This window comes from Mytilus galloprovincialis, chromosome 13 (assembly GCF_965363235.1).
Source record: "Mytilus galloprovincialis chromosome 13, xbMytGall1.hap1.1, whole genome shotgun sequence".
NCBI lineage: Eukaryota > Metazoa > Mollusca > Bivalvia > Mytilida > Mytilidae > Mytilus > Mytilus galloprovincialis.
The window spans coordinates 74,303,893-74,316,754 of record NC_134850.1 but is presented as its reverse complement, the minus strand read 5'-3'; positions in this window follow the sequence as shown (position 1 = coordinate 74,316,754).

The following is a 12,862-nucleotide window of genomic DNA, read 5'->3' as shown; positions in this document are numbered from 1 at the left end:
TGTTTTTTAATTTATTTTTGAATTACTATCAGTTACTGGCTTTTGTTAAATGTAAAAAAGGTGAAATAAAATCAGACACTATCCAACCAATTACGTCAATGTGTAAAGGATTATTTGATTTTTATCTTATAGTAAAATAAAATTGTAGACCTATCCACCCAACATACTCAAGGAGTTAAAAGAAATACAACAGAAATCACTACAAAAATTTGACTACATCACCATGCTCACTGTTTGCCTTTACATATCATAACATTAATTTTTAATTAGAAATATTCATCTCATCTCTAGAGATACTTTTTATGATATGATTGCATGAACAAGAGTTTTTTTTTGTGTACCCATTACGGTAAAAATAAGGAAATACAGATGACATGACCAGACTCAACATATAAATGTAGAGCATCCCAACAGGACAAAAACAAACATTTAAAAATGTTAAAAACAAATATGCAACATTTAAAGATTAAAGTAATTAATACAAACTCCATAAAACAAACAAAAATACAGTAAGTACTCAGGAAGGGTAATTTTTCACACTTGAAGCAGACTGTTAAAACAAATTCTGTGAAATTGTATTCTTTATTGACGTCATTGTTAGAACTCTACGGAAACACATTGTTAACATCATAAATAAGGAGATATAAGGTAAGTGACTGTATATCATCGTTGAATATATAGTAAATGCCCTTTGACTGTGCAGTATACATTTTGATTATATGGGTACAAAAGCCGTTAATGAAGAATAATTTTTTCATGCCGGGCTCTGTATCAAATTACAAATATATTATAGAAAACACAGATGTAACAGCATAATGTGAAGATTTCACATAGCAAATGTTATAGCAGAGACTGCTTATAATTCAGACGATGCACCTTAATTTGCTTGTTCGGAGCAAAATTGCACAAAAGTTTACACAAAACCTCACTTCTTAGAACAACTTATATGCATAGGCAAGCATGTATATGCAAACAAAGAAAACAATTATGACAAAGTGAAGCTTCTTTGGACAGAGATATGTGTAGCTGTTGATGATGAGCACAAGGTATTGCTACAATCTGTTACGATAACTAATATAGACATTGCAGAAGGCTAGACTCTAAAGGTTTCCAAACCATTGGAACTTTAGTGCTAAAGTTAAGGATTTTTTTAATCAGATATATATGGAATGAAGTGCTACAGAAATTTTGATCACATCTGTTGCAACTTGAAGCTATTAAGAAACAATAATGGAACAAAGAAAATAAACACTGATGAGTGGATAACCATATTTCAAGTGAGGAGTTTATTTGCAAACTTTGTATAACTTGGATCTAAAGAACCAACAAAGTCATATCTAGTTAACATTTGAATGCAGTTGATGATTAGGATTTGCAAAACACCTTGGCAGAGATGGAAAGTGTTGATGTTCATGCTATTTCTAAAGACTTGGCAACAAATATAATGACAGAAGGTTCAACTTAACATTCATTCTTGCTATATGATCAGGGTTAAAGAAGAAATACAAATAGCATTTAAATATTTTTCCCACTTATTTAAATAAAACTTTGCTAAATTTGCAACTTTCACCTTTTTGACAGTTTCGTAAAACCTAGGATATCTAAACCAGGATGAGCAAATAAAGGATTTATATTTAACATCAGGTATTAACATATTTTGACAGTTTAAATACAATATTACAACATTATTTCACCAATTAAACAGTAACATGATGATAAACATTGATATTTGTCAACTCAACTGCTCAATTTGCCTAAACTTCAGCTTTATTTTGACCATAAATGACTTTTTATAGATGGCGCGCAATAAAGAGACTACCATTGTATATTTTAAAAAACCAATGTTTTGCACAGAGAGTTTTTGTCATGTAGGTATCATGTATGCATAATTTCAGGTCAATATGATAACATGGCATTTGCAACCTGTTGCATGGCTTTATGGTAGACTGGCTGTTAAGTAATAAAAAGTCAGGTAATATGAAAAGTCTTAAAACACGCAGTTATCGGTCATACGTAGACCTGTTATTAGGTCAGTTCACACTATAAAAGTCAAAAAGTCTAAAAAAGACCAGTTTTGTCTGAATTTGCATGAATTTTTACTCGACATTCTTTATTTGTCTGAAAATTATAAAAATATCTTAACATAGTTTGAATTTGTATAATACGGTTCTTGATTTTTCTTGACAAGTGTCTTACAATTTCTCGACACTTCCTGTATCATCTGATAAGAGTCTGGATTAGTCTCGCCCAATTTTTGACTGTCTTAAATTTTTGGCACAAGTCTTGACATATTCTTGACGTTCTTCATAATGTCTGCATATGTCTTGACACATTCTTGACAGTCTTAAAGCTGTCGAAATATATCTCGACACAGTCTTCACAGTCTTAAATATGTAATGAAACTATCTCAACAGTATAAATTTCGCCTGAAATGAGTACAGACTCATTTCGCACTGTTTATGATTTTCTTTTGCTGTTATTATGGCTAAACTAAACTTTGAAGAATCAAGGATTAATTCTGTATAGTTAGATACTCTTTTGATGCATTAAAGTTGGAGTACCCTGAATAACCCCCATATAGTTTAAGTTTTATGTATCTTTATAAACGTTTATTTGATTGTTTTCACTTGGAATATATATCGAAGTTACTGACATAAAAACGTTTAGATTTTTGACGTTCGCAAACTGCCAGTTAAATTTGCTTTACTAAAATAGGTGACCTGAGGCAGTTTTAAAATGTGACCGTGTGTCTCTTTGGGTCTCTTTGAATTTTATAATTTCTTTTATCAGTGAATAGATGTTTGTGATAACTGCCTCCTGAAGAGTAAAAAATGTTTAAATCTATATTATATAGATAAAGGTAGATGTGGTGTGAATGTCAATGAGACAACTCTCCATCCAAATAACAATTTATAAAAGTAAAACATTATAGGTCAATGAACGGCCTTAAACACGTAGCCTTTATCTTACATATTAGGGCTAAATTCGAGAGGAATTATAGAATTATATGGCCTTCCAAATACCGTTTCGATTGCATACATAACTGAAAGGAAATCCGGACATTGTGTGCTAATTTGTACACCTGTGGTTTTGGTAGATCATCTTTTTCGCAAGTTTATTGTTTTCAGTTGGTATAAAATAAATTTGCAAGATCCATTTGGGTAAATCCGTTTAAATTGCAATCGTTAATTGCAGTCAACAAGATTTCAGAACATCGTTGTTCGACCTGCTAGTCAATTTGTTTTGTTGGAAAATACTCTTTCACTTTGTTTGGTCTTGTAGAAACTATTGTTTGTGCTGTATGAAGATCCCTTTACCAAGACATTTGTTTTGAATGCACACGTATAAAAAAGATGGACGAAAGATACCAAAGGGACAGTCAAACTCATATAAAAAGTGTGGTTATTATCCAACGAAATCAAATGTTAGAAAGTTGTTTTCAATTTATACTTGTTTATATATAAATATAAATTAACAGCAAAAATAACATTTTCCAAAAGACCAACAAATGTGAATAGTTTATTTCAAGATAATGGATTTGCCTAGCAGCTCATGTATGTGGTAAACAATCTTTTCCACAAGTTTATTTTTTCCTGTTTGGTGTCAAAATTATTGTGCAGCAGATCCATTTTGTTCTGGTGATCAATGTATTTGTCAATCGTCAATTGCAGTCAGCAGGGTTTAAGCCCAACCGTTGTTCGGCTTGTTAGTCAAATGCATTTTGTTGAAATATACTCTTTCAATATTTGTCTATTTGTTGTTTGTGTTATGTTGTGACCCCTCTACCAAGAAACTCGTTTAACATGCACACGTAATTATAGGTTTTCAGTTTAGATTTGTTTAGATTTTTCTGTTTCGGCTTGTATTATATTTTCCTATTAGTTAGTGTGATCTCTTCAACTTATTTTGACTTCTTAATTAAATAAAACTTTGCTAAATTTGCAACTTTCACCTTTTTGACAGTTTCGTAAAACCTAGGATATCTAAACCAGGATGAGCAAATAAAGGATTTATATTTAACATCAGGTATTAACATATTTTGACAGTTTAAATACAATATTACAACATTATTTCACCAATTAAACAGTAACATGATGATAAACATTGACATTTGTCAACTCAACTGCTCAATTTGCCTAAACTTCAGCTTTATTTTGACCATAAATGACTTTTTATAGATGGCGCGCAATAAAGAGACTACCATTGTATATTTTAAAAAACCAATGTTTTGCACAGAGAGTTTTTGTCATGTAGGTATCATGTATGCATAATTTCAGGTCAATATGATAACATGGCATTTGCAGCCTGTTGCATGGCTTTATGGTAGACTGGCTGTTAAGTAATAAAAAGTCAGGTAATATGAAAAGTCTTAAAACACGCAGTTATCGGTCATACGTAGACCTGTTATTAGGTCAGTTCACACTATAAAAGTCAAAAAGTCTAAAAAAGACCAGTTTTGTCTGAATTTGCATGAATTTTTACTCGACATTCTTTATTTGTCTGAAAATTATAAAAATATCTTAACATAGTTTGAATTTGTATAATACGGTTCTTGATTTTTCTTGACAAGTGTCTTACAATTTCTCGACACTTCCTGTATCATCTGATAAGAGTCTTGATTAGTCTCGCCCAATTTTTGACTGTCTTAAATTTTTGGCACAAGTCTTGACATATTCTTGACGTTCTTCATAATGTCTGCATATGTCTTGACACATTCTTGACAGTCTTAAAGCTGTCGAAATATATCTCGACACAGTCTTCACAGTCTTAAATATGTAATGAAACTATCTCAACAGTATAAATTTCGCCTGAAATGAGTACAGACTCATTTCGCACTGTTTATGATTTTCTTTTGCTGTTATTATGGCTAAACTAAACTTTGAAGAATCAAGGATTAATTCTGTATAGTTAGATACTCTTTTGATGCATTAAAGTTGGAGTACCCTGAATAACCCCCATATAGTTTAAGTTTTATGTATCTTTATAAACGTTTATTTGATTGTTTTCACTTGGAATATATATCGAAGTTACTGACATAAAAACGTTTAGATTTTTGACGTTCGCAAACTGCCAGTTAAATTTGCTTTACTAAAATAGGTGACCTGAGGCAGTTTTAAAATGTGACCGTGTGTCTCTTTGGGTCTCTTTGAATTTTATAATTTCTTTTATCAGTGAATAGATGTTTGTGATAACTGCCTCCTGAAGAGTAAAAAATGTTTAAATCTATATTATATAGATATAGGTAGATGTGGTGTGAATGTCAATGAGACAACTCTCCATCCAAATAACAATTTATAAAAGTAAAACATTATAGGTCAATGAACGGCCTTAAACACGTAGCCTTTATCTTACATATTAGGGCTAAATTCGAGAGGAATTATAGAATTATATGGCCTTCCAAATACCGTTTCGATTGCATACATAACTGAAAGGAAATCCGGACATTGTGTGCTAATTTGTACACCTGTGGTTTTGGTAGATCATCTTTTTCGCAAGTTTATTGTTTTCAGTTGGTATAAAATAAATTTGCAAGATCCATTTGGGTAAATCCGTTTAAATTGCAATCGTTAATTGCAGTCAACAAGATTTCAGAACATCGTTGTTCGACCTGCTAGTCAATTTGTTTTGTTGGAAAATACTCTTTCACTTTGTTTGGTCTTGTAGAAACTATTGTTTGTGCTGTATGAAGATCCCTTTACCAAGACATTTGTTTTGAATGCACACGTATAAAAAAGATGGACGAAAGATACCAAAGGGACAGTCAAACTCATATAAAAAGTGTGGTTATTATCCAACGAAATCAAATGTTAGAAAGTTGTTTTCAATTTATACTTGTTTATATATAAATATAAATTAACAGCAAAAATAACATTTTCCAAAAGACCAACAAATGTGAATAGTTTATTTCAAGATAATGGATTTGCCTAGCAGCTCATGTATGTGGTAAACAATCTTTTCCACAAGTTTATTTTTTCCTGTTTGGTGTCAAATTATTGTGCAGCAGATCCATTTTGTTCTGGTGATCAATGTATTTGTCAATCGTCAATTGCAGTCAGCAGGGTTTAAGCCCAACCGTTGTTCGGCTTGTTAGTCAAATGCATTTTGTTGAAATATACTCTTTCAATATTTGTCTATTTGTTGTTTGTGTTATGTTGTGACCCCTCTACCAAGAAACTCGTTTAACATGCACACGTAATTATAGGTTTTCAGTTTAGATTTGTTTAGATTTTTCTGTTTCGGCTTGTATTATATTTTCCTATTAGTTAGTGTGATCTCTTCAATTTATTTTGACTTCTTACAAATAAAGAGTCTATCCTGAATTGAGGTAATTTATATGGCCTTCCAAATATATATATATATATATAAACTAGTCTAAATTGAAAAATAAGTTCAAAATTTTGATAGCGTTGGATAAAAATTGCAAATTGTATACGTGTGCCTGGAAAACAAATTTCTTTGTAGAAGGGTATAAATACAGACAAACAAAATTTTTCCAAAAGAACAAAAAAGTGAAAAAGTATATTTTAACAATACGCATTTGACTAACAGGTCGAACAACTGATGTTCTTAAACCCTGCTGACTGCCATTGACTATTGATCACAAGATGTAACAATATGAATCTTCATATTAATTTAATACTAAACAGAAAAAAATTAACTTGCGGCAAAGATGTTATACCACAAACATAAGGTGCAAAATATGTGTACATTAGATCCGGATTTCGACAATAAATGTGTCTTCAGTGATGTTAGGTATCCAAACGGTATTTGGAAGGCCATATAATTTACCGCAATTTGGTGTAGGCTCTTGAATTTGAAGAGTCAAAATAGGATGAACGGATCATATAAAACGGACGGAAAATATGTTACAAGCCCACACGAAATCAATTTTAAAGATCTTAAATTATTGTGCGTGCTGATGTTTAGACGAGTTGTATATACAGAATGTACACAGCCTTGCTGGTGATCTGATGGATAAATCTGTTGTAGAGTTGTCACTGGTTTAAACGTACTTATTAATAGAATTATTTTTTGTGAATGTATCTTGCATTAATTTGTAGGATCCTTTACTATAGATAATTCAGCTGATCTGTTACAAGAGCATCTTCATGCCTTAAATCTTGTACTGTATTACGACGCTAGATTTAAAATGACGAGGGAAGGTAACAACCGGTCACCGAAAGTTTTATCATTGTGAAGCCAAGGTGGTCTAGTGGTCTAGCGCGCCGGATACAGTGCAGGCGGTTTGGTGTCGCGATAGCTCAGTAGCATGAGTTAGAATCAAGGTATGATTAGGGCCGTTTTTGGCCCCCTTGCCGAATAAGGTTATACTGTTATCATTCATAGTTTTAGTGTAGACACATGAAATTTACATTTACAGTGCATACAATTTGTATATAATATACACATGGAAAAATGTATTGCAACACCTTGATTTTTTAAAACTTGAAAAATCAGCCTCTTTTTTGGATGAAGAGATAATAAAATATGTGTATAATATTATTGAAACTTAGTTGATGATAACATTGGCATTGAAACGAACTAAAAATGTTTGAAAAAAAAATGATTTATATAACCACAATTTTAATAACAAAATGAAGTGTTTTTTGTACAAAAAAATGCATTTTACAACTTTTACTGTAGTCGAACTTTACAATGTCAGACATTTCAAAATTAATCTTCAGATGACTGTTTACATCATGGTTGATCGTTATACGCCAAAGCATTAGTACTTTGTGCGCAGCCGCCATTCAAACGGATAACCGCATCTAAACGTCTTCTGATTCCTGCCATAAATCGACTAATTTGCTGCTAAGGTAGCAGCAACCATTTATGATGAAGGGCATTGCTTATTTCATGATGTGTTTGAACTGGGGCGTCCTTTCGCGCACTTTCCGCCCAATAGTGTCCCAAATATGCTCGATATGGTTCAAATCTGGGCTACGATCGGGCCAAGGAAGATGAACTGAATTCCATTTGAACATTGATTCTTCCTCCACGATGCCAATTTCCAACTTTGGCGAGCTCTGCACTACATTGAATACGGAAAACTGTGTGTCTGTTAGTTAGCAAAGGTCTCCGAAATGGTCTTATCGCACGATAACCAGTAGCGATGAGTTGATCTCGAACAGTTCTTGTTAAAAGGCTCCTGTATGGCCACCACTCTCTTTTTATGATTGTCTTGTATGCAATGGGTTTCCTTCTGACCAACCTTCATTATGCTTGATTTTCCCTAGCAAATGGTATAGGGTGTCTTCATTATCTCGGAAGTTCTTTAACAGCGTTTATTGCCTGATTTTTATTCTCAAAACGACTTATAGTGGAATGGTGATAACCAACAATACGTGAAATTGTCACAGCGACATCCCTGCTTCTCTTATGCTGATAATCTGCCATCTTGCTGCAGTTAAGAGTTGTCAAGGACCCATCACAAGGTGTCAATTACATAACTTTAAAAACTTGGTTATTTAAAATGTTGAAAACAATGAGGATAAAAACATCTGTTTTGCTGTTTACGGGTACAGTAGATGCATGTGCAGATAAAAACTTATTGAGTCGATATTTATTGATTAAACTCAGGTGATACTTAAATAATGTTTAACTAGTTCTATTTTACCAAATTATATAACAAAAAAATAAAGAGTGTTTTTTTACTTTCAATTTCAATTTGGTGTTGCAATACTTTTTCCCATGTGTATATATGTAATGTGAATCATGTTACTGTTGAAAAATAGCTTGAATTATAACTGTTTCAAACAAACTCAAGACAAAACACTTTGTGGAATATACATGTATGATCACTGGAACAGGCACACATGAAACAATGATGTACACAATAATACAAATTCACTTTAACACGATAGAACAACTTGATGCACTAACAAAGATACCTTTAAAAAAAAAGCAAACAAAATACATCCAAATAAGAAGCAAATGTCAAATCTTCAATTTTGATAAATGGAGATAATCCAAAGTATCACCCAGATGAAAAAGCAAAGAACACACGGGGAAGGATTGTGCCTGATGTTCATATGATGAAATCATAATCTTTCAGTCAGTTTAATTGAAGTCTGGAGCTGGCATGTCAGTTAACTGCTAGTAGTCTGTTGTTATTTATGTATTATTGTCATTTTGTTTATTTTCTTTGGTTACATCTTCTGACATCAGACTCGGACTTCTCTTGAACTGAATTTTAATGTCCGTATTGTTATGCGTTTACTTTTCTAAATTGGTTAGAGGTATAGGGGGAGGGTTGAGACCTCACAAACATGTTTAACCCCGCCGCATTTTTGCGCCTGTTCCAAGTCAGGAGCCTCTGGCCTTTGTTAGTCTTGTATAATTTTAATTTTAGTTTCTTGTGTACAATTTGGAAATTAGTATGGCGTTTATTATCACTGGACTAGTGTATATTTGTTTAGGGGCCAGCTGAAGGACGCCTCCGGGTGCGGGAATTTCTCGCTACATTGAAGACCTGTTGGTGACCCTCTGCTGTTGTTTTTTATTTGGTCGGGTTGTTGTCTCTTTGACACATTCCCCATTTTCATTCTCAATTTTACATTTATACAAACTCTAGCCATTAAATATATAGTTCTATAACAGCTGCATTGTACATGTTGTACTAAGTTGGGTCTGGTTAGTTCTTTGTTACATATACTTGTTAAGTACTTATTGTGCAAAATTGTTTCATATTTTTATCTATTTTTTACTTGTATGCATTTACATGTACATTGTACATGTTTACATTTTCAAATTTTAGCCATAATGTTACATACTAATGGAATAAATTACTATTATATTGATTAACTGTCAGAATTTAGTAAATTCTATGCGATACATTCTCTTTTATCCTTTATTTCTATTTTTTACCTTAATATAATGTGGATACGTAAAAAGAGACAACTCTTATCTTCCAAATTTTCCATGTACAACTCTTACATTATCAGACCAAAATTATTAAGTTACTTTTATCCTTATTTTCTCATTTAATTATTAAACACAACTGATATATTCAAACTACATTGTATCTAATAAGACTTAAGCCTCTGATATAATAAGGATTAACATGATTAATGGATTTTAAATTTATTCATAAAATTCTTCGTGCATAAACGACAGTGCATCATAAGCATCTAAAGGCTGGTTGGTATAAATATACATGATTATTGACTGCTTATGTTTAAAATTGTTATATATTGTATTTCATGTATATGTACCAAGTTGTACATGTTGTACTTTAAAATAAAAATATCTATCTATCTTTCTATCTACATGATCTATATGGTTTAAGTTTGGACAATCATTTAACAATGAAAGTTAAAGGTCAAGAACAAAATATCCCTTATTTTGACCTTGAGATCAACAGTAAATGTCATAATGTCAGATATAAGACTTATGATATCTGAATCATAGCTGTACACTCTATGCCAAATATAATAAACCAGTGTCTAAAAAAAATGTCGGCCCGGACAAGCATGTATGGGAATAAAATCCCCCAAAAAGAAGAAGAATACTTGTGTTAAACATAATGTATCTGTTCATTTCCTCTTGGAAACCTGGGGAAAATGACAAAGACAAGTGAGAACTGAGTACATAATACACTGATGTTTCTTTTCAGATGAAATGAAATATGGAACTTTTTTGTTGTCTGTAATTATGATGTGGATACTGGCAATAACAAAACATGGTTTCCTATTCCTGTCGTTGTCAAGTGATTTGAGAAAAATTATGTAAAATACATGTTTGTGCTTATCTTGCATTTTGTCTTTTTTCGTTTTGTTTCTGTGTATATATAATTTGTTTATCCAAATGTACAGTTATAATTGGACATGTAAGTAACTAATAAGAGTAAATAAGTCCGGGTTAGGGTGAAGGTTGTCGCCTGTTAAAACTTTTAAACATGCTGCATTTGTTTGCCACTAGTCAGGAACATGTTTTAAAATGGTTGTCGTGGTTCTTAAGTGTTCCTCGGTTCTATTTTTTTTATATAGATTAGATTGTTGGTTTTCTAGTTTGAATTGCTACATTATTCATTTTTGGGTCCTTGATAGCTTGCTGTTCGCTGTTAGCCAAAGCTCTGTGTTGAAGGCCGTACTTTAGCCTATAATTGTTTACCTTTTACAAGGTGTGATTTTGATGGAGAGTAATATCATTGACACTCATACCACATCTTCTTATTTCTATATATGATGAAGAAGTTATTTCTTTTGAATGGATTTTATGAATTAACTGTTAACAAAACTCAGAGATGTTTGAAAAACTACGGATAATCTATTTAGGAATAGATATCTATATTTGGCAAAATTTTCGGATTTTTGAGCCTTTTATGATCTTTTGACATATTTTATTTGACCATCAGTGTACAATATAACAAGCAAGATATCTTTGACTATAATGCGGGTTTTTTCTTTGATATTCAATATTCATTTTTTTTCTTTGACGTGTGAATATTTGATTAAAAAATAAACGAGTCTTTTATTCTTTTGAGTATGTTCAAAGTCTTTATAGTACTGTAAATTTGGAGAAGATATGATTGATTGAATGATGTTGTCTACCCGTCCAGCGGCAAAAACGTTATGCATGCATATACATATATATATATAAACGAGTCGAAATTGAAAACTACGTTCAAACCTATTGCGTTGGATAATAACCGCAAGTGTTATACGTGTGCATGTAAAACAAATTTCGTTGTAGAAGGGTCTAAATACAGCACAAACAACATTTTCCAAAAGAACAAAAAAGTGAAAGAGTATATTTAAACAAAACGCATTTGACTAATAGGTCGAACAACTGATGTTCTTTATCCCTGCTGACTGCCATTAGCGATTGACAAATAAAATTGATCACGAGATGTAACAAAATGGATCTTAATATAAATTTAATACTAAACAGAAAACGATAAACTTGTGGCCAAGATGTTATGCAACAAACACATGGTGTCAATATTTTTTTTTGTGTACACCAGATCTAGATTTCGATAATACATTTCTCTTCATTGATGTTAGGAATCGAAACGGTATTTGGAAGGCCATATAATTTACCCTCAATTTCAGATGGCCTCATGAATTTAAAGAGTCAATATAGGATAACCGGATCATAAAAAACGGAGGAAAAATATGATACAAACCCAAACGAAAAAATATAAACGAGTCTAAATTGAAAACTACGCTAAAACCTATCATTGCGTTGGATAAAAACCGCAATTTTTATACGTGTGCATGTAAATCAAATTTCTTTGTAGAAGGGTCTAAATACAGCACATACAACATTTTCCTAAAGACCAAAAAAGTTAAAAAGTGTATTTAAACAAAACGCATTTGACTAACAGGTCGTATATATATATATATATATATACAACTCGTCTAAACATCAACCCAACAATGTAAGATCTGTAAATTTGCTTTCGCAAATTTTTCGTTCTTCCCTCACCGGGATTCGAACCCATGCTACTGTGATATCGTGACACCAAATCGCCTGCACTGCAGCCGTCCCGCTAGACCACACGACCACCTGGGCGAAAGCAAATTTACAGATCTAACATTGTTGGGTTGATGTTTAGACGAGTTGTATATACATTATGTACACAGCCATGTATCACCATCTTTGATGGCGATCCGATGGATACATCTGTTGTAAGGTTGTCACTGACTCAGACGTACTTATATATATATATATAGATATATATATATATATATATATATCGGGAAGTTATGTAAAGAATAATTTGGAAAGAAATTAAGAAATACAAAGAAGCACGCATTGTCGTTGAAAAAGAGCAACGGGAAGGCGGGGGACAATAACAAGTCATAAGTTCAATAAATAAATTCAACACCATGACCAAAATATACTTAAGGTACATAAT